The sequence below is a fragment of the Biomphalaria glabrata genome, chromosome 8 (genome assembly GCF_947242115.1).
Source record: "Biomphalaria glabrata chromosome 8, xgBioGlab47.1, whole genome shotgun sequence".
NCBI classification, from domain to species: Eukaryota; Metazoa; Mollusca; class Gastropoda; family Planorbidae; genus Biomphalaria; species Biomphalaria glabrata.
In genome coordinates, this window is record NC_074718.1 from 28,393,743 (window position 1) to 28,415,384 (window position 21,642).

General features: G+C 36.1%; 1 protein-coding gene across 2 annotated transcripts in view; it reads left to right on the top strand.

The window, feature by feature from the left end:
• The window catches only part of LOC106074945 (short transient receptor potential channel 4-like), a 276,179-nt gene that overhangs the window by 110,475 nt on the left and 144,062 nt on the right, over window positions 1-21,642 (top strand). The window contains exon 1 of one of the 2 annotated variants that reach the window (XM_056037382.1): window positions 1,367-1,766. The exons of the other annotated variant lie outside the window; for it this stretch is intronic. The gene's annotated coding sequence lies outside the window, so the exon portion shown is untranslated. Of the gene's footprint in view, window positions 1-1,366; window positions 1,767-21,642 lie in introns of those variants that run through there. 2 annotated transcript variants of the gene reach the window in all.

Consider the following 21,642-nt stretch of genomic DNA (forward strand, 5'->3'; position numbering starts at 1 on the left):
CTCAGTGTTACACGTTAATCTGCATCATATCACACACACACAAGCTCACACACACGCACACGCACACACACTCACGCACGCACACGCACACACACACAGAGTCAGATGATTTTCTGGAAGCATAAAGATGCTGACTGATGCCCTAGAAAAAGAAAAAGGGTACAGGTCAACTTTAAATCGTAACTCAATCAGCTGCTTCATTGGTGTACTACTTTTGTATACAAAGTATATTTTAAAATTCAAAAACTTTTTTTTAACAACTCAATAAAAAAGATATTTTGCAACGGTCATGCACTATATATTTGTTAAATATTGTCGTGCCTTTTATGCTTTCATATTTTCACACCTTATTACAAAATATATAAAAGTATTTTATGATGTCGAAAGCAAAGGTATAAACATAGTAATTGATTGACAAAAGATTACTTTTTCATAATTAAAGCTTATCTAAGGGAAAGAACCCTCTAATTACTGTCATTAATATGAAAATGGCAAGGTTAGCACCCTTTCTGTTATATAAAACAAAATTTATTAATAAGTACCAACTGAATAACTAATTGGTTAATTTTTTGATTGATTTATTTATTGTTATCGACTATGAATAATTATGCGAAATTTCAACTTGATCCGAGAATTGAAAGTTAGAGAAAAAAACGTGCCAAAACATAATAAGGGGTTAAATCCATATATACATGCACATCTTTAATTATTTAGCAGTTATTCCCTTTATTTTGATATCAAACAAAATAACTAATCATCGATAATTAATTAAATAATTGGTTCATTTTTTTTTACTGATTCATGTCTTGTCTGATACAATAAATAATTGTGCAGAGTTTCAACTTGATCCGAGAATGGAAAATAGGAGAAAAACAAGTTCAAACTTTTAACTAGACAGACTGACAGACAGACAGAGTGAGTTGATATAAGCTTTGTACCAAAATATATTGATGAACAACTTGTATTGTTATCACTATAATATTGATATATGTCGTATATATATATATATTTTCCCTTAAAGTTAAAACAGTCAATGTTTATATAGCAGAGAGGCTAGAGAGAGGGTAAAATAACGGCATACGACATATGATATTAGACAAATAAAGTGATCAGCAACAATCTCTCCTCCCTGGACGCTTAGAGTCTCCATAACAGTTATCCAGTTTCAATTCCTCCCCCCCCCCCCCGCCCAACATTTTGTTATCATCAGTCGTGTGTGTGTTTTAGGAACTACTTTCATTCAAGTTAGCTCCTCTAACAAATTCTCCTCCGACTTGCAAGCGACGGGCGATAACTTTGATGATTGTCTGCATCGACTCCTACCCCCGTTCGCGCGCTCAAAAGATCGGTGTCCTAGTCGCTAAATACTTTGAAACAACGGCGCGCGCGTGCGTTTTTTCGTTTCACCTATTTGTTCTGGTTTTGTTTTTTTATTTCCTCTTGAAAACTAGTCCCAACTTTAATTCCAGTTAATCTTCCAGTTCATCTTATTTCTTGCTTTTGTAGCGTGAACCAATCTTGACTTTGGATGACCTTGTGAGGATGTAGATATTCCGTGGATTATGTTCACTCGCTGGAAAATAGTTCATGGATCCAAACAAACTATTACTGCGGGATGTGTGTGTTCTAGAACAGAGGATTACGAGACTAAGTGGATTATGTTTTTGTGAGAGTAAAATAAGTAGATCTAGATACACTCAACTGGAATGAACATATTGTTACAGTCACATACGTAGGAACTATAAGGTAGATCTAGATCTATTGAGGTAAGAAGATGAACTTATTTACATTCTTTTCTTCTGTAATTTATATTGGTTACAATGTTACGTTTCTTTCTGTGTGTGTGTGTGTGTTCTGTGGCATGATAAAGGCCCTTGCTATGTCTACTTAACAAATTTCTCCCTCCGAGTTGATCACCCCATCACGTCTGCCTAACTTGTTTCATCTACGTGTGGGTGCCTTTAATTTGTGTTATATAAATCGTTGATCAAGCGCGCCCCCACTTATACATACATACATCTTTTTTTCGTTGACTTTGAGCATACCGTATGTCCATACAAAAAATAAGTCTAATTTTACTTGTAGACATATAGTCTATATAAGGCTTGTCTTCGAGTCCGGAGGCTAATGAGAAATGCAGTATTTCTCGTGGCTACGCAGCCCAAGCAGTGACCTATATATTTTGCCACATCCATGGCAAGCATAACCATTGTACGCCGGTGGTAAGATTTTCTTTTCGCCGTCTGCATCTGTCCTTGACAGCGGATTTTCTTTTGGTCTCAAATTTGAGACTTGTAGATAGACACATATTGAATCACATCCACATTCATTCACATTCTTATAAATATGTGCGTTACTTATATCATATGATACAAACAAAAGATACGGGTTTCATGTAGGCGAGCATATAATGTAGATGTGGCTTGGTGGGTGAGAGGTAAAACGCTTGGCTTGAAGGTTCGAAACTCTATGAAGGCTGGGATTTTGGATTTTGGGATTTTAAGGACGCCCCTGAGTGAAAACAACTCTACTCGGTCCCTGACAGTAGTTGTGGAAAGTAAAAGTGGTAGCTCTTAGTGCTGGCTAATCGCTCGTTAACAGTCGGCCAAAGAAACAGATCTTCTGCCCCATGGGGTTACTTTACTTTTGTATTATTTAAAGATTTGAACTCTACTAAGGCAATGTTGATGTGTTGTTGTTGTTTTTTTACTGATTCAAGACACGAAAGTGTGTCTGTCTGTGTGTCTAGGTTGTCTGTTCGATTTCCATAAATCCAGAAAGATAAACGTGCACATGTTTGGACAAACAAACATTCCGGCGGAATAAAAGAAAGATTTAAAACGACAAGCAACAAGTGTATCTGATATTCTGTTCTTACCCAAATCGTCTGGACATTAGTTTAAATTCACCGGCGATTTCGTCGAAAGGGAAACAGTAAATCTTAGCTCAAGGAGAACACAGACTGAAGCACGTGCTCTGTAAACAAAACACTTTTATCAATATTAATCAAAATGAGGAGACTCTCGACTAATGGGGAAAGCTGGTGTGATGGGGCACTAAATGTGACAAGTACTGTATAGTGGGTGATTCATCATTGGGGCTAAGCAATGGCTACTATCAATATGGCTCCCTAACAATACAAGAATCATTTTAAACGAATAGATGTTAATGTTTCTTGTACAAGCACTCATACAAACCACATTTACCCCCACCCTATCATTCTCTCTCATCATTCCTACAATCTCTTTCTCTTTTTTCTCTTTCTTTCTCATTCCATCTCATTCTATTCTCTTTCTGCCTTTGGATATTTCTCTCGTCTTCTCCCTTACTCTATCTCACTTTCTCTCGTTCTCTTTCTTTCTTTCTTCTTTTTTCTCTATCTCATTGCTCATGAGGTTTAATTTAACCTGAACTATCGCGCATTGTTCCTAACTATAAAACCTATTATCTTATCTTATCTTCTTATCTTATCTTATATAATACAGACGTTACTTCAAAAAAGAAGATGATTACGTCCTACGCGTCATGCATTTAGTCATGCATATTAACCAATGACTTAAATTCTGCCAAGTCACTGGTTTTCCTGGCTAGCTCAGGCAACCCATTCCATGCTCTAATAGCACTAGGGAAGAAGGAGTATTTGTACAAATTTGTCCTAGCATATGGGACGAGGAATGTGCCTTTATCTTTGTGTCTTTCAGAGTATTTTATTAAATTTTGTTTTTGTATTTGAAGATTATGGTTCAGTGTTTTATGTATGATTGCTACTTTACTTTTGAGCCTTCTGTCCTGAAGGCTTTCTAAATTTAGTGATTTTACTAAAGGTGTTGCTCTAGTCAAATGTGAATATTCATTTGTTATGAATCTCACTGCTCTATTTTGTGTCTGTTCCAGTTTCTTAATGTTTTCTTGAGTTGAGGGGTCCCAAACGGAGGATGCATATTCTATTATTGGCCTAACCAAGGTTAAGTAACATTTTAGTTTTATGTTCTTATTTGATTTATAGAAATTTCTTTTAATAAATCCTAATGCTTTGTTTGATTTTTTTGTAGTTTCATCAATATGTGGATTCCATGATAGTTTTTCATTTATTATAACACCTAGGTATTTTGCGTTTTTAGTCTGTGATACTGGTTTGCCATGAATAAGATAAGTGGAATTAATTTGTTTTAGTTTTTTTGTTACTCTTAACAACTGACATTTTTCTGGGTGGAAAGACATGCTCCAATTTGATTCCCATTTCTGTAATTCATCTAATTCTCTTTGTAAAATATCTGTGTCTTGTGTTGTTTTTATTGTTCTATATATTATGCAATCGTCTGCAAATAATCTGACTTTTGTTCCTGAACTAATGCAATTTGGTAAATCATTTATGTAAATTAAAAATAGTAGTGGACCCAAGACTGTACCTTGAGGTACACCTGAGTTTACTGTTATCGGTGTTGATTTAGAGCCATTTATTATTACAGTTTGTTCTCTCCCTATCAGAAAGTCTTTAATCCACTGATGCAGTGGACCATTAATGCCGAAATATTTTAATTTTTTTAAGCAAACTATGGTGGTGAACTTTGTCAAAAGCCTTAGAAAAATCTAGTAAGATAGCATCTATTTGTTCACTATTATCTAAACCTTTTGAAAAATCATCAATTAGTCCTATTAGTTGTGTTTCACATGATCTATATTTCCTAAAGCCATGTTGGTATGGTGTGAGGACATTATGTTTGTCTAAGTGGTTTATGATGTTGCTACATATTATGTGTTCTAGGATTTTACATGTGATGCTGGTAAGTGATACTGGTCTGTAGTTCCCTGGGTCAGATTTTTCTCCTTTTTTAAATAGGGGGGTGACATTAGCTTCTTTCCAGTCCTTTGGTACTCTGCCCTGGTTAAGTGAAGCCTGAAAGAGTATTTTGAACACTGGGGCTAGCTCATTACTTAGTTCTTTGAGTAATCTAGCTGGAATACCATCAGGTCCAGAAGCTTTATTTGGTTTGGTGTTGGCTAATAGTTTTTGAATTCCATTTTCTTGTACTACTATATCTTCTATGTTGTCTACTTGGTTCAAATTCAGTAATATGTCTTTGTCTCCTGGGGCTGAGAATGCTGATGCAAAGTATTTGTTTAGAATGTTTGCTTTAGTTTCATTATCATTATGTATTATGTTATGTTCATCTTTTAATGGCGCTACGCCTGTTGTTTCCATTTTCTTAGACTTAATGTATGACCATAGGTTTTTGTTGTTATCTTTAGATATTACATTGTTTATGTATTCACTCTGCAGCTGTCTGCTTACTTTTTGGGTTAAGTGTTTAATTTTTATATACTTTTTGTAAACTCTTTCTGCATTAGTTTCTTTAAATTTTCTATAGAGGTTTTCCTTCTGTTTACAAAGCTTCTTTAGTCTATTATTAAACCAGCATTTATTTATTTTGTTTGATGTGTATTTAGTTGGTATATGATTTTCTATAATGCTTTTAAGATGGTTTTTAATGAAATTCCAGAGGTCATCGACTGGTTGGTTAATGTCTTTTTCTAATAAGAATGTTTGTTGAAAGTTTAGTGCAGCTTGGTGTAGTTGTGTTAGGTTACATTTATTCCAGAGTAAGATTTTTCTTTTGGGTTTTGTATTGGCTACTGCTTTTATCTGACTGTATATTTTTATGATCTCATGGTCTGATAGACCAGGGATAATTTCATAATCAACTACTAATCCAGGTCTGTTGGTTAAGAAGAGATCTAATGTGTTGTTTAATCTAGTTGGCTTTTTAATGATTTGATCTAAACTTAGGTTGTGTAAAGTTTCTATGAAAAGCTCATTTATGTCCTTAAGGTTTTGGTGTTTATCTATGGTTAGTGTTTTCCAATTTATATCAGGTAGGTTGAAATCACCCATAATCCAAAAAACTGCATTTTTATTTGTCTCTTTAAGTGTAGTAATCTGATTACATAGTTCCTGCATGTATTCTAAACTAGAATTTGGTGGTCTGTAAATGCTGCCTATTATTAGGGATGTTGAGGTGGTATTAATTTTACAAAATGTTGATTCTACATTTTTTGAGTTAGGTAAGGTAATTTCTTCTGCTATAAGAGTGTTTTTTATTGCTAAAAGAACTCCTCCATGATTATCAGCCCTATCTTTTCTAAAAATTTCATAATTACTATTGAAAATTTCTGCATTATAAATTTCAGGATGCAGCCAAGTTTCTGTTCCTGCAATTATGTCTGGTTTCTCACATTCTAATAAAATTTCTAAGTCTGCTGTTTTGTTCCTAATGCTTTGAAAATTTATAACTAAGGTTTTAAGGTATTTTGGTATTACTTCTTTAGTAGGTTTGTTTAGTGAGGCTGTTGTATTAATTTTAGTAGATTTAGGTTTAACAGGAGTGGATCTGGCTAGTGGTTGGTGAGTTTGGTTTGGGATGGTGTTTGGGATGGTATCTTACCTTATCTTATGTTATACATTACAGTCTTTGCTTCACAAAAAGAAGATAATTACGCTGTTTATGTGTCGATCTAGTCGTACATGTCAATCAATGACTTCAACTCTGCTAAGTTTTGTTTTCTGGCTGATTCAGGCAACCCATTCTATTCTATAATGTCACACGGGAAGAAGGAGCACTTGTGGGAATTTGTTTCAGCGTATGGAATAAGAAATACAATTCTGTTGTTAAAACCCTTTTCTAGCACTGATCATAAGAAGATTGTTCTTGTTTCACAAGATAAAAATCACTCTGATATCCCATGGACACATCAATACGTCCATAGCCAATGGAAACAAAACAAATAGAAAGCGAACTAAAAAAGCGGAAAGAAAAGAAAAAAGTCTTTTAGAAACGTCGAGACGCCAACATTGTGACGTCATAAACACTAAAAAGTCTAAATCCAGATTGTTCATGTCGTTATCGTTGTATTATCTAGTCTTTATCGGCTTTCTTCTTGGCTATTTAGAGTATTTATAGAAACCTCGAAAGCTCTCAATCGTTGTCAGCCTTTACTTGCTATGAGCTCATTTAGATAAACATTCGTAGTTGTAGTTTAGTTATTTATATTATACAATCATCTCTCTCTGAGTCCTAGGGGTTTTAGTTGTTTGTATCAACTTCTACAGTGGTATTTCACGTTTTTTATTTTCCTCTTTTTTGATGGATTGATAAAACCATTAGAGTCAAGTTCAGTCAGCCTATTAACCAACAAAAGAACAATGTTTACTCTATACTTATGTATCTATATTTCTTTATAGAATGATTCATGCGACGTCAAATGCTGCTTTTATAAAGCTACATTTTGTGGTGGGTGTAATGCAATGTATACAAATACCTTGCTACCCGTTCACAGTCATACATCAATGAAATAATAGATAAATAAATAATTGTTAAGTTGAAACTCTGACGTCAAGGCGTCCTCGGTTGAGTGGAGCATGTTTTCACTTGTCAAAATATAATTTAATTGTTCCGTGTCTTCATAAAACTTGGCTTAGAAACGAAACAAGTAAAAAAATAAAATCAAGACTAGAAATTCCCAACACTTTCATCAATAACTCCAATGACTTTAACTTCAGAAATCCTCATTGCAGTGATGATACTCGGTAGTTGGTTTGTAGCTCAATACAGAGAATATAAGTCAACCAGTGTGTGCGTAGCCTACTAAATTCTTAATATAGAACTTGAAGGCTGGGGGTTTCCTGGTATTTAATGCACGCTGGAGTTAATGATAGTTAATGTAGGCTGGAGATTTCCTCAGATTTTGATATAATCCCGGATTTGTAAGGAATTTTTCGGTCATTTATGTTGCTTTTATGTTGAAGTTAAAGAACATCCGAGTCTAGCTGTGACTGGAGTATCCATGGGATTTATGTCTGGGATTGTGCTATCCAGATCTCCGTCAAAAAGGCATTGATGTTTGTTTTTTTACTTTTGGTCATTTTCAAGAGCCGAACATCCATTCGGGGAAATATTGACATGGAGATTTGAGGTCAGAGTTTTCCTTCTTCGAGATGGGTTGCATTGTTAATATTGACGAGTCCCATTAGCACGAAGCTATCTGGTTTGGAGCTGACAGTGGCCTGCTGTCAATTTGTAAGAAAAACTTCCACCGGATTTATGAAAAATTACGCGTGAAGGTCAGAAGCTGGATTTGGCTATCAGAAGTATTTAGAAACTCAAGTCTTGGGAAGCATTTCTTTGAAAATATATAATAAATCCCACAAACCAACGTGACCAACTGCGCCTACCTTATGAAACTGTGAATCACACCCTGTTAAAATGCTCCAATTTAATTCATATTAGGCTGACAATATTACCACTACAGCCCAATATAACCATCTCTCTGTATGGTAGGGTTGAAAACCTTAAGTAAACAGCACGCTATTTTTTCCTTAGCACAAACTGCAAAAGAGAGCCTACAGCTTAGCAGGAAAAAGCTGACTAGAAGAAGAAGAACGTATAATAAACTTGAACAACATTTCCCCAACTAATGTCAGGCTGGGTGGACTCAGTTGCGCCCAAATTTCCCGAAAAAAAAAATTGTAAGTTGATATAAAGTCACATGAGCTATAACTAAAACGTTTCGCACCAATAAAATACGAATCAAAATAAGACACAGACGTTACTGTGGACCATAGGTCAGGTAACACTAAGTAACTTGTTCGATTGAAAGTGTTAGAACATTAACGCATGATTGCGAAAGAACAAATTTGGTGAGGCCAAACTCAAAGCTCGTTCAGTTCCGAAAGTTTGTTTCAACTGGTTCACTTGACGGACATGGAGATTGAGTGTGTGGTCACGTTTAATACTAGCCAGACGATTCCATCAAAGTTTTAAAAATGTTTTTCATGTTCTCCCGATTTACAAAACAAAAACGTTGACATTTGACAGTTTAATGAGTCGCATTCCAAATAGACAATTTAATGAACAAACTAAAGCTGTGAGAGTACTTTGATTCAAATACAGGTGGTATTCATATTCATTTGTCTATCACTACGTTAAACTAGAACCTCATTAATCTAGCACTACAGTAATCTAGAACTTCATTTATCTAGCACTACAGTAATCTAGAACTTCATTTATCTAGCACTACAGTAATCTAGAACTTCATTTATCTAGCACTACAGTAATCTAGAACTTCATTTATCTAGCACTACAGTAATCTAGAACTTCATTAATCTAGCACTACAGTAATCTAGAACTTCATTTATCTAGCACTACAGTAATCTAGAACTTCATTTATCTAGCACTACAGTAATCTAGAACTTCATTTATCTAGCACTACAGTAATCTAGAACTTCATTAATCTAGCACTACAGTAATCTAGAACTTCATTTATCTAGCACTACAGTAATCTAGAACTTCATTTATCTAGCACTACAGTAATCTAGAACTTCATTTATCTAGCACTACAGTAATCTAGAACTTCATTTATCTAGCACTACAGTAATCCAGAACTTCATTAATCTAGCACTACAGTAATCTAGAACTTCATTTATCTAGCACTACAGTAATCTAGAACTTCATTTATCTAGCACTACAGTAATCTAGAACTTCATTAATCTAGCACTACAGTAATCTAGAACTTCATTTATCTAGCACTACAGTAATCTAGAACTTCATTAATCTAGCACTACAGTAATCTAGAACTTCATTCATCTAGCACTACAGTAATCTAGAACTTCATTAATCTAGCACTACAGTAATCTAGAACTTCATTTATCTAGCACTACAGTAATCTAGAACTTCATTAATCTAGCACTACAGTAGTCTAGAACTTCATTTATCTAGCACTACAGTAATCTAGAACTTCATTTATCTAATACTTCCTTAATCTAGGTCTTCCTTAATCTAGCACTTCAGTATTCTAGATCTTCATAAATCTAGGTCTTCATTAATCTAGCACTTCTTTAATCTAATACTTTATTAATCTAACACTTTATTAATCTATTTGTTCATTAATCTACCGTTTTTTAATTTAGCACTACATTAATCTAGTACTTCATTAAACTAGTACTTCTTTAATCTAGTACTTCTTTAATCTAGCACTTCATTAATCTAGTACTTCATTTAGCTAGTACTTCTTTATCTAGCACTTCATTAATCTAGTACTTCATTTAGCTAGTACTTCTTTATCTAGCACTTCATTAATCTAGTACTTCTGAAATCTAGTACTTCTTTTTAATCTAGTACTTCTTTAATACAATACTTCTTTAATATAGTACTTTTTAATATAGTACTTTTTTATTTTAGTACTTTTTAATATAGTACTTCATTAATCTGGCATTTTGTTAATCTAACATTGCAACTAAAACGTCCCTAATCTAGCAGTTCACCTAACCCTAACCATAATCTAACTTTTCGCAGAGCTAACATGTCCCAAGTGTAACGCTTCATCCAATGAGCATTAGCGTTTCTTATAAATCCTTACATTGTTTGCACATTTCTTGGGTATGTAGGCTATTCTAGTTAGTGAATACATCTCTTGACACTTTCAAACTTACCCAACCTCTTGCCCAACCATTTCTCCATTCTAGAAACACCTATGAGCTCAGACCTTCCGACTTTCATGAAAGAGACTATTCACTATTGTGCTTGTGAAAGGGAAGGGATGTGTGTGTGGATGTGTGTGTGTGTGTGTATCATTTCCGCCAGTCGTTTCAAAACGTCTTAAGTCTGGGTTAAGACTTGTCAGACCACCATCAAGTCAGCTGGCTATAAAAATTGGGTAGTTTGTCAACTCCGTGCGTCACGAGAAGTAGCACGCCAACTCCGGATTACCAAGAAAATATACAGTGTATGACAGTTATTCATAAACTAGATATTGGCGGTGTTAATTATCTTTAAAGGAAAAAAAAGAACTAAAATAGACACTAGGCGTCGCCCGCGTCGAATGTAACCTTCAAGTAGGGTATTTAATAAGACGCTCTCCTGGTTCAAATCAACAAAACATCCACATGGACAGACGACTCTCTATACATCTATGGACGAATGCGGCCAATTTACCTCGAAAATGTGAGGCCGAAAAACGGTATCTTTTTAAAATCATATTCCTGGGGTTTAAAGTTATATGAGTGAGGTGTGTGGCGGAGTGGCATAGACTGCTTAGCTATATACCAAGTGGGCTCGAGGTCGAATCACAACTCATGCCATGTTGTGTTTGCTGAGCGCTTAAGAGCTGAACGGAAGCCATCTCCCCCCCCCCCCCCTTTTGGTCCACAAAAGAGATTGGACCATAGCGCAATGAGTTTGCTAGAAGCATGAAAGATGCGATATTCTAAAGTTTACCCAGTGCATGTATTACGGAGGAGGGTAACACGGGAAACATTCATTAAGACAATATATTAGATGAAAAAAAATGTTTCAAATATTTGATTGTTAAATGTTTTCTACTCCACCATGCGGAACATTCAAATCTTTGTTTGATATCATTCGGACACGCCTTCATTAATACGTCCTCGGCCAAACATCCTGCTAGACAGCAGGGCATGGAAGCTGGGAGAGTTTATAATAGTCTGATGTAAACACCACACAACTAGCCAGCCATTTAGATGATAACTCTCTTCTTTTTCTCACTTTTAAAGTTTCCCCACTCTTTCTCTTTCCTACTTTTCTCTCTCTAAAGTAAAGTAAAGTTTCCCCTTCAGACCTTGCGATCTATGGGACTGATAATGTTAAGGTCATCTGTTTCCTTGGCCAACGGTTAACAACCAGGGTGCTATGTGGCCAGCACAGCGACCAACCGCTTTCTCCAACTAAAGTCAGGTACCCATTAGAGCTGGGTGGACTCAGGGGCGCCCTTAAAATCCCGAAGTTCAAAATCTCAGTCTTCACCGAGATTCGATCCCAGGACCCCAGGTTCGGAAGCCGAGCGCTTAACCACTCAGCCACCGCGCCCCCTTCTCTCTCTATACCTCTTTCATTTCCCTCTCCCCCTTCTCTTTTTTTTCTTCCTTCCTCCTCTTTTCACTCTTTCTCTCACTCTCCACACGCCCTCCCCCTTTATCTCTACAATCTTTCTCATCCCTCTTTGTCTCTTTTTTTCTCTCCCGCTCTTTCTCCTTACTCCCTCATCTCCCTAATTTTTTTTCCCTTTTATTTGTCTGTTTGCCTTTCAAAAAGCTTGTCTGTCATGTTATCTGCTCTATGATTCACGAAGACCATGCTCTCTCCCTTCCTGTGTAGCTTCAATCGTCTAATTTCACTTCCGGGGGTCACGGCGTACTGTCCGTTCATTGGCATAATGAGTCAAAGCCACAGCTGTCTGGCATTCTGTTTGCTTTAGGGCGTAGCCAACACATAGGTAGACACGCTCAAAGACACACAAAACAATAGATTATTAACATTAGAGAAGCGCAATGGAGCCTGGAGCCTGGTTGTGTGGTTCTGGGTGTAAAGCATCTCAACTAGCTTGGTGTTAAGAATGAAATATATTGCCTGATATAGCGCTATATCTCTCTCCACATTGTGCGGTCTAGGGCGGTAGGACCATGTCTTCTTACGAGTCATCATCACTCTCCATATAGTGCGTTCTAGAGCTATGTCTTCCCAGGAGTAACCATCTCTCTCCACATTGTGCGGTCTAGGGCTATATCTTCTCAACTATTGGTAATGGAACTAGAATAAAATTAGAATAAACTAGAATAGACTAGAATCGACTAGAATAGTATACAAGTAGAGACGATACTACAACATAGCAATGCCACTAGCCCTTGAAAATAAAAACACCTTTGTAAAATAAAATCTGAATATAAATCTATCTATATTTTTTCACACATATTTCTTCTAACGCTTAACTTTCTGTAACTTTCTTTTTGGCCAGGAACGACCACTTTCTGTTCAAAAGGAAGAAAGGGGGTGAACTCATTGGCTCAAAATGCATTAGCACATTGAATAATTGTGGCTCATAAAGTTAACAAGATTTTAGACGTGCATGGCTTTCCAATCAATAGAAACAATTCCAATACAAGGGAAACTAACAAGGTGGAATTGGGCAGAACTTTATATCTTCCAAGAAGGGAACACTATATCAAGTATCCCGCACATCTGCACAGATATATCTAAGTTTCCTGCAATTAGCTTTGCAATAACGAGTACTCCATGAGAAAACAAAATATTGTGAACAATGGACAAATTATGTTCATTAAGATACCTCTATTCAACTCATAACTTCATGGAACCTGGTACCATCTGGATGGATGGGTGGAAAAACTTGACACGGATCTTGAAAAAGGCTCTAACGATTTTCCTGTACATTGGACAGTTGCTGTATATCGTTGGGAAAAGAATCTCTAGCTTGTGAACCACACTGGAGGGGGGGGGGGGAACTCTAGTTTGACTTTTATACGTTTTTTTAACGAATGTAAAAAATTGATTTAAATTTGGCTAGAGAACTACAAAATATTCAATTTGATCGGACTAGACGTCTTCGGGTATTTCCACATGTAGGCATTCTTCATTCAAGAGTTTAATAAATTAATTTACAGGAACACGAATCGTCTTCTAAGTCTGGGTCGAAGGACTTTTGTTGAAGTTTTATAAAGTCTAGTAGATCTATATAATCGCTAAGCCAGGATTCTTTCTCGGGAGGGGATGGGAGGGGGTGTGGTATGGTAAAAGAAATGTTCCTTTTTTTTAATCTAACATTCATAGTGATTAAGAGATTAGGGATTAATAATTAAAAGAAAAGTAATCGCTCTATAAGTTGTATATAGGAGTTGTTGTTTTTTTTTTCTTTAAGTATCAGCTTATTGCTAAGAACAAAAGAATTTGATTAGTGACCATATCCTAGCGTCCCGATAAGGCCACTCTTCAAGCATATCCTGATTTCAACCTAGAAAGTAGAAATAGTTCAGGGGCGTTCATTAAGACAAAAGCTCAATTCTTTTTCTCGAATCTAAATTGCTCACACAATGTTCTAGATTATTCTAGAAGCTAAATTGTTCACACAATGTTCTAGAATCTAAGCTTTGATCAAAAACTATCAATGGGAGCAATACTAAATTATCGTGCCTAGATCAATATTTGCTTTATTTCAATACTTTACCTAAGACAATAATTGTTTATAATATATCTTACTGAGCCATAGCACTATCTAAGATACGATATAATATATTGAAATAATTGCAGTAGCACAGAATCAATCCTACCCAATTGCGTATAATAAAATCGAATATTTCTTCTTGTAGCTAACTACAAGTAACTTTGTTTTTCAACCAAATTCTTCCTTAGATTCACTTTGCATGTTTGCATATACTGCTATGCATGGGCGTAGCCAGGATTTTTTTTCGGGAGGGGTTTTGGGGGGGATGCCCCCCCCCCCCGCGGAAAAAAATTATATGTGTGTGTGTGTACATAATTAATCTTTATTACATTCTGACCCTTTCGGAAGACGTTTATTGTTTATTGTAGACTCCCCGCCCTTGCTAGCAAGGGGGTCTGGGGGAGCTCGCAGCGCTCCCCCAGCGCGGGGCGAAGCCCCGCCGCCGAGCACTATTTCTGGTATTGAAAGCCAACAAAATGCATACTCTGAGGTATCTACAGTGCATTATCTTGCTATTAAAAAGTTTTATTTCAAAAAGTAAATGTGCTATTTTTACTGACTTAGACCCTCTCGCGCCGTTCAGCGCATTTTCCGGAAAGCTGTTGCGTAATTCATTTTGTCGAAGAACATGTCCCGCAAAACCTCATGCGACGCTCTGTCACAACCTTACTAAGAATTCGACTCCCAGTTCGGCATATGATTTCTTTGATTTAGACCCGATCTCTATGACTGACTCCTAAAATCTGTCTTAGCCATCTTTGTTGAGCCACATTTAATGTTTTTCAATTTCGGCAGAAGACTATTCACACTTTTTTAATGGAGCACAAGCCACTGGTAGAAATGTATAACCTTTCTTGACTACGCTTTTGGAATTACATGCCTGTATTTCGCTTTAGATTTTATATCGAAAAGGAAAGTTTTTTCGTCAAATCATTTGTTGAGGGGTTAAACTAAAAAATCTCTGGAGTTTTTTTTTTTTTTTAATTCAAAACCCCATTTAGCTACGATCATAGAATTTGGTGACTGTAGTTTGCTTTAAAATAATATTGAAGAGAGAGGTTTTCAACTCTAAACGCTCTGCAGGGGAATTTTAAACTCAAAACCATCTGGAGGGGTTTTTAACTTTAAAGAAAAAGCCATCTGGAGGAGGGGATTTAAACTCAAAACCCCTTTGACTACGCTCATAGATTTTATAGTGTGTAATTTGCTTTTTTTTTTTATATTGAAGAGGTACTTTTTAGCTTCAAACCCCAACTGGAGGGGGGGGGGGTTAAACTCAAAGCCCCTTTGGCTACGCTCATAAAATTTTGAATGAGTAATTTGCTTTTTTATATTGAAGAGGGGTTTATCGTAAATTTTGGAGAGGGTTTTAAAATCAAAATCTTCCTTAATTGTGCTGTTGGAATTTGGGGATTGCTGTTTGCATTTTTTTTTGTTTTGTTTTATTGAAGAGGGGGATTTAACTGCAAAATCCTCTGGTAGGGGGTTTAAAACTCAAAACCCCCTGTAGGGGGTTTTAAACTCAAAGCCCCTGGTAGGGGGTTTTAAACTCAAAACCCCCCTGGTAGAGGGAGTTGTATCTCAAAACCCCCTGATAGGGTTTTTTTAAATCTCAAAACCCCCTGGTAGGGGGGTTTAAACTCAAAACCCCCTGGTACAGGGTTTTTAATTCAAAACCCCCTCGGCTGTGCTGTGGTAAGTGATGATTTAGTATTAAAATCTCACCTAAAATAAACAAAATGAAATCAAAAATCAGTCACTTAATTCCGTCCCCCCCCCCGCAGGGGGGGGGGATTTCATTTCGGGGGGGGGGGGGGGGTTGAACCCCAAGAACCCCCCCCCTGGCTACGCCCATGCTGCTATGTCTTCAATGCCAAACAGACATGCAATGGTTGTGAACCCACATTTGAACCCACCCCTACGTACTAAGTATACGCCACTGTTCGCCACTCATAAAATGTAAATAATCCTACATTGGAAACCCTCAGTCTCTGACCATGCCTTCAGTCCAGTCACATAGTTTTGCATTATTCATTGGAAACAAAACAAATAAACCGCAAACCGGGTCTTCGGTTGCCATGGTAGCCTGATAAACATATAAGCTCACGCGCCGTGCTTGCTTAGTTGATAAGTGATGCAAAAAAAAAAAAGTTCTCAAACCCCCCCCCTCCCCAAATTTTTTTTAAAGGCATCGTTAAACAAACAACAGCTTAACATTAGAACAAGGTTTAGGATTCATACAGGAACACATTCTCCACTGGCAATGTTGTAAGAGAACAGGACAAAGTTTCAGATGGATGGCTGCTCGATAATGTGTTTGTATTGTTGTTGTCGGTCGTTGACTTGTTGCACTAAACTGCTAGTAGACAACTAAACCGCTGTAATATATCCTAATTAATAAAACTTAAAATAACTTGAATAACTTTTTTTTTTGTGAACAAAACTAAATATAACCTTTTGCTATAATGTAGACAAAGTTGAGTTGATGTGAGATTAAATAAATGTAACTAGACTCTAGTAATAATATTTCCTTAACAAAATCTAACTCACTACAATAACACAAACTTTGAGTCTTACATTCTGGAGTCGTCTGTCCTGACTAAGACCAATGACGACATGGCCAATTATCTTGCATCATTCACATCCAATCACTGGCCTCTTCCCACCGTCAACATACTACCATACAAACACATACACACACGAACACCATAACAGGCATGCGCTTTGAACTATTGCCCTGGTTTTAACCCTGCCAGCCGCGATCCTCCGCCATTCTCCATTAGGTTAGGGCTAGGATGTAATAATCTTGAAATTTGAAGGATCACTCGAAACATGTAAAATAAATTATAAATAAACAAAAGATCGTTTATCGATATAGTTGTTGGCGAGCTGCTTAATCAGTGAACAGTATAGAATACTCATGAAGCTCAGCAATGAAAAGAATTATTAATTACCAACAGCTTCAAAATTTCTTCTACACTGTAGCACTTAATAATATTAATATATATCTCTCGCTTTATCTCCCATAGTTACATATAACATTTAAAGTTCCTAAAAACTGTTGCATTATTATTCTGTCCTATGCAACTATTGTTGTTCCAGTTTATCATCTAAACGGGTGTACTCATATCTTTACAGTGGAGAAACAGTAGTTGGCACCAACTGATCATTATAACCGAGCTATAGAAATGTGTAGCTGCTAATCCGAAGGTTTAGAACTCGAATCTCCGAGTCTTGAGTTTCATTGCCTTTCTTTTCTCGAGTGCCTTGCATCCAATGTACCAGACTAAATATCCCTCCAACTCCTTCTGGTCTCTGAAGAAATACTTGTTGAACCAGAGCGTACTGGGTGTTTTTAAATGTGGTAATGGCATGGATGGACACGCTATATATAATAATCATTACCATAGTAACGCATAGTTGGTCTAGTCAACATCTGACCGAACTCTGGGATGATTTATTCAATAGCTCTGGAGTCTTTGGAAATAACTTCCTCTGAATGGAGCCTCATTTACTAGAATGGTATAATGAACAAGAAGGAGACTGTCTGTCTCTATCCAGTCGGTAACTAGATATCATTAGATAGATAGATAGATAGATAGATAGATAGATAGATAGATAGATAGATAGATAGATAGATAGATAGATAGATAGATAGATAGATAGGTAGGTAGGTAGGTAGGTAGGTAGGTAGGTAGGTAGGTAGGTAGGTAGGTAGGTAGGTAGGTAGGTAGGTAGGTAGGTAGATAGATAGATAGATAGATAGATAGATAGATAGATAGATAGATAGATAGATAGATAGATAGATAGATAGATAGATAGATAGGTAGGTAGGTAGGTAGGTAGGTAGGTAGGTAGGTAGGTAGGTAGATAGATAGATAGATAGATAGATAGATAGATAGATAGATAGATAGATAGATAGATAGATTGATAGATAGATAGATAGATAGATAGATAGATAGATAGATAGATAGATAGATAGATAGATAGATAGATAGATTGATTGATAGATTGATAGATAGATAGATAGATAGATAGATAGATTGATTGATAGATTGATAGATAGATAGATAGATAGATAGATAGATTGATAGATAGATAGATAGATAGATAGATAGATAGATAGATAGATAGATAGATAGGATAGATTATTTGATCGATTGAAAATCTGCTCTACTTTTGAGTATGTTGTTATGTATTAATTCATAATTCTCTTTACAGCAAAGTTCTCTTGAAAGTGTAACGTCTTGTCTAAGATTCCAATTTTTATCCATATAGTTCAATGTTTAGGTGTAGACTGAATGTTTGAGCTAGCCACTATGATTTTATTGATATTAAGACACAGTGGATACTTAACATTCGTCAATAACCTATTTCAGACTAAAAACAACACAAATAGAACCCGTTTATCCCAAGTAATGACCTGATGTAGTTCGTGTTGATACTTTTTCTTTCAGCGAAGAAACATCGGAGATTAGTCTTAAAGATATTCAAATCTACGTATTAATGTGAGACCAATTGTTAGAGTAGGCTCCATCATTGACCTGCCTCGTCGCAACCGTGTAAGCCTCAGTGCCCAGGGGCGCCATATGGAGAACACTATGCTCTTGCTCTATGGACGAGGTAGGCGTCTGTCTCCGTAAAGGGCAGCTTTCCATGCTGACCAGAAAATCCACTCACAGAGTCTCCATTATTATCTAGTACAGTGCGCTCGTCAAGTCAATGTTAAATCGTTTTCTTGTCTAGGAGACAGTGTCGTTATGGCAAGTCAAAGTTTTCCTTACATTTGGCAATATAGGCTCCAAAATATAATTTTATCTAGAAATGTGCTCTGCAAAGGAAGTTTTGTTTGGTCTTGAATAATAATGATAATAATAATTTATTTATAAAGCACTGTTAACAAACAAAATGTATGCTTAAGGCGCTGTAATAACATTGTAAACACAAACACGACAGATAAAATGACAAACTAATCCCAAAAAGTTTTAAACAGATAGGTCTTAATGTTCTTCTTGAAAGTAGTGTAGCATGTTGTCTGGCTGAGATCAATGGGGAGTGAGCTCCAAACCTTTGGTCCGTGCACTGAAAAGTTGATATTGAATGTTCTACATATCAACCTTAATATGCCACGTTCTCAAACAAATTAACACGAGACAGAAATGGCTCTGCGTTTTTCCTGCGTTCGGCTGAGTTTACTAAGCATAGTGGACGAGAAATACTTAGATCTTTGTTTTAAAACCTTTCCTTGTGTGCATTGGTTTCTTTTGTTTTTGAAAACGTATTTCATTGAACAAAACCATCATGAAAGTGTTCCACTGAATGTATCTCCTGTCCTTCAGAGAGAGCAGACATTTTATCTAGGCCTCTTTTATTTTTCCTCTAAAAAACACAGTCCTCATATAAACTTTTGTTTGTCCCAATAGGAATCTTCAGTCCAACTGTAACAGACCAAAACAGGGAAGAATTCTCCGTTGTTTCAAATAGTTTTAAAAAAAAACATAAAGGTCTTTCTTTTTGGGACTTTGCGATCTATGACAAGAAAACAAAAGTCATTCATGTCATGTCATACAAGAATGCTAGTATAATAATTTATTTTTAATATTGCTATTGTCTATCTCATCTTTCCTGTTACGGAATGTTTAGTGCGCTAGGGTCCTATCTCTTGTAGACCAATAGGAGGAAGTTTTCGTGCTGCCCTTTTGCGTTCAGCAAACACCTTCAAACCAGAGTCCTTGGTAGTCAAGCAGTTTATGGATACACTTCGCACCGTATATGCGCAAATTTAATCCTGTCATACGCTAATGTAATCCTGCTATACGTTTATGTAATTCTGTCATATGCTAAGGTAATCCTACTATACTTTTATGTAATCCCGTCATACGCTAAGGTAATTCTGTCATTCGCAAATGTAATCATGCTAAACGCTTATGTAATCCAGTCATACGCTAATGTAATCCTGTTTTACGCTAATGTAATCCTGCTAAATGCTTATTTAATCCTGTCATACGCTAATGTAGTCCTATCATACGCTAATGCTATCCTTCAAACGCTGATGTAATCCTGTTATAAATAGTAAATAAAAAAGTAAAGTTCCCCTTTCAGACCTTGCGACCTATTACACACAAGTACAACCACGCTTTACACAAATATAGTTGCGTTATACTCATATATAATCCTACACAAATATAATTGCGTTATACTCATATATAATCCTACACAAATATAATTGCGTTATACTCATATATAATCCTACACAAATATAATTGCGTTATACTCATATATAATCCTACACAAATAGAATTGCGTTATACTCATATATAATCCTACACAAATATAATTGCGTTATACTCATATATAATCCTACACAAATATAATTGCGTTATACTCATATATAATCCTACACAAATAGAATTGCGTTATACTCATATATAATCCTACACAAATATAATTGCGTTATACTCATATATAATCCTACACAAATATAATTGCGTTATACTCATATATAATCCTACACAAATATAATTGCGTTATACTCATATATAATCCTTGTATATGCTAATGCTATGATATTTGATATACTCTTATATTTGTACGTTATACGCTAATATAATCCGGTTATACGCTAAAGCTATCATGCTATACATTTATTTCATTATGTTATACGCTACTACAAATACGCTAGTACTAATAATCAATGGTTTCATGCTCCCACAAAGAAACGCTGACAGTTGCAACATTGACTGTTATCTAAACCTGGCCCGTGGGTTTAATCCGGTCTGGTCAACACTTATTTTTAATTGTTCGGCTCGAGATACCTCGAGATAGCCACAGCTATTTCAACAAGATTACTACTTCCAATCTTTCTCCTCCCCCCCTATATCTGTGCTGGTGTTTATTTTCTTGTCCTCCCCCCCCCCCCCAATCAAGTAGTGACAGCTTGCGATGGAACAAAGACGTGTGTACACCTAATGGCCTGTAGTGTTCTTTTGTAATTTCATTGTTTGTATTCAACATCTTGTTCACCACATTGCACATACTTGGATTTCAAAGAATACATCTACACTTCTACATAGTATCACTGACATGCCCAAATTTATCATATCTTGTTATGTGTGTGTGTGTCCAATGAAATTTTTTATTGTTGTATCTTTCGAAAGATTGATGAGAAAATATTCTTGGCATTCTATTGGCTGTAAAAAAAAAATCTAGGCAAAGTATTTCGGGAATCTATTGATATCGATCTACAGAGGGAAAAAAATGTCTTCTCTGACAAGGGACATCACTCACGACCTTGTATATAAACAGTTTATTGAGGGGCAGACAATCCGTTGATCAAAGCTAAGCGAAACAATGTCGTTTGGTGGTCGCAGGTGGAGAGTAAAAAAAAAAAATTCAGGATGGAGGTATAACTGGAGGAGGGGGGGCTCCATGGAAGAAATGTCGGAAAAACAACTTGAAATGAACATTGTCATGACGACGTGGAGGGGAGAGAATTCTCACTTCTATGTTGGTATCAAAATCACATCAGAAATGTATCAAATTAATACAAAAACGATTGCAATGAAAAACTAAGCAAGGTGTAATCATAAAAGTAACATAAGTTTTATTTTATGTTCC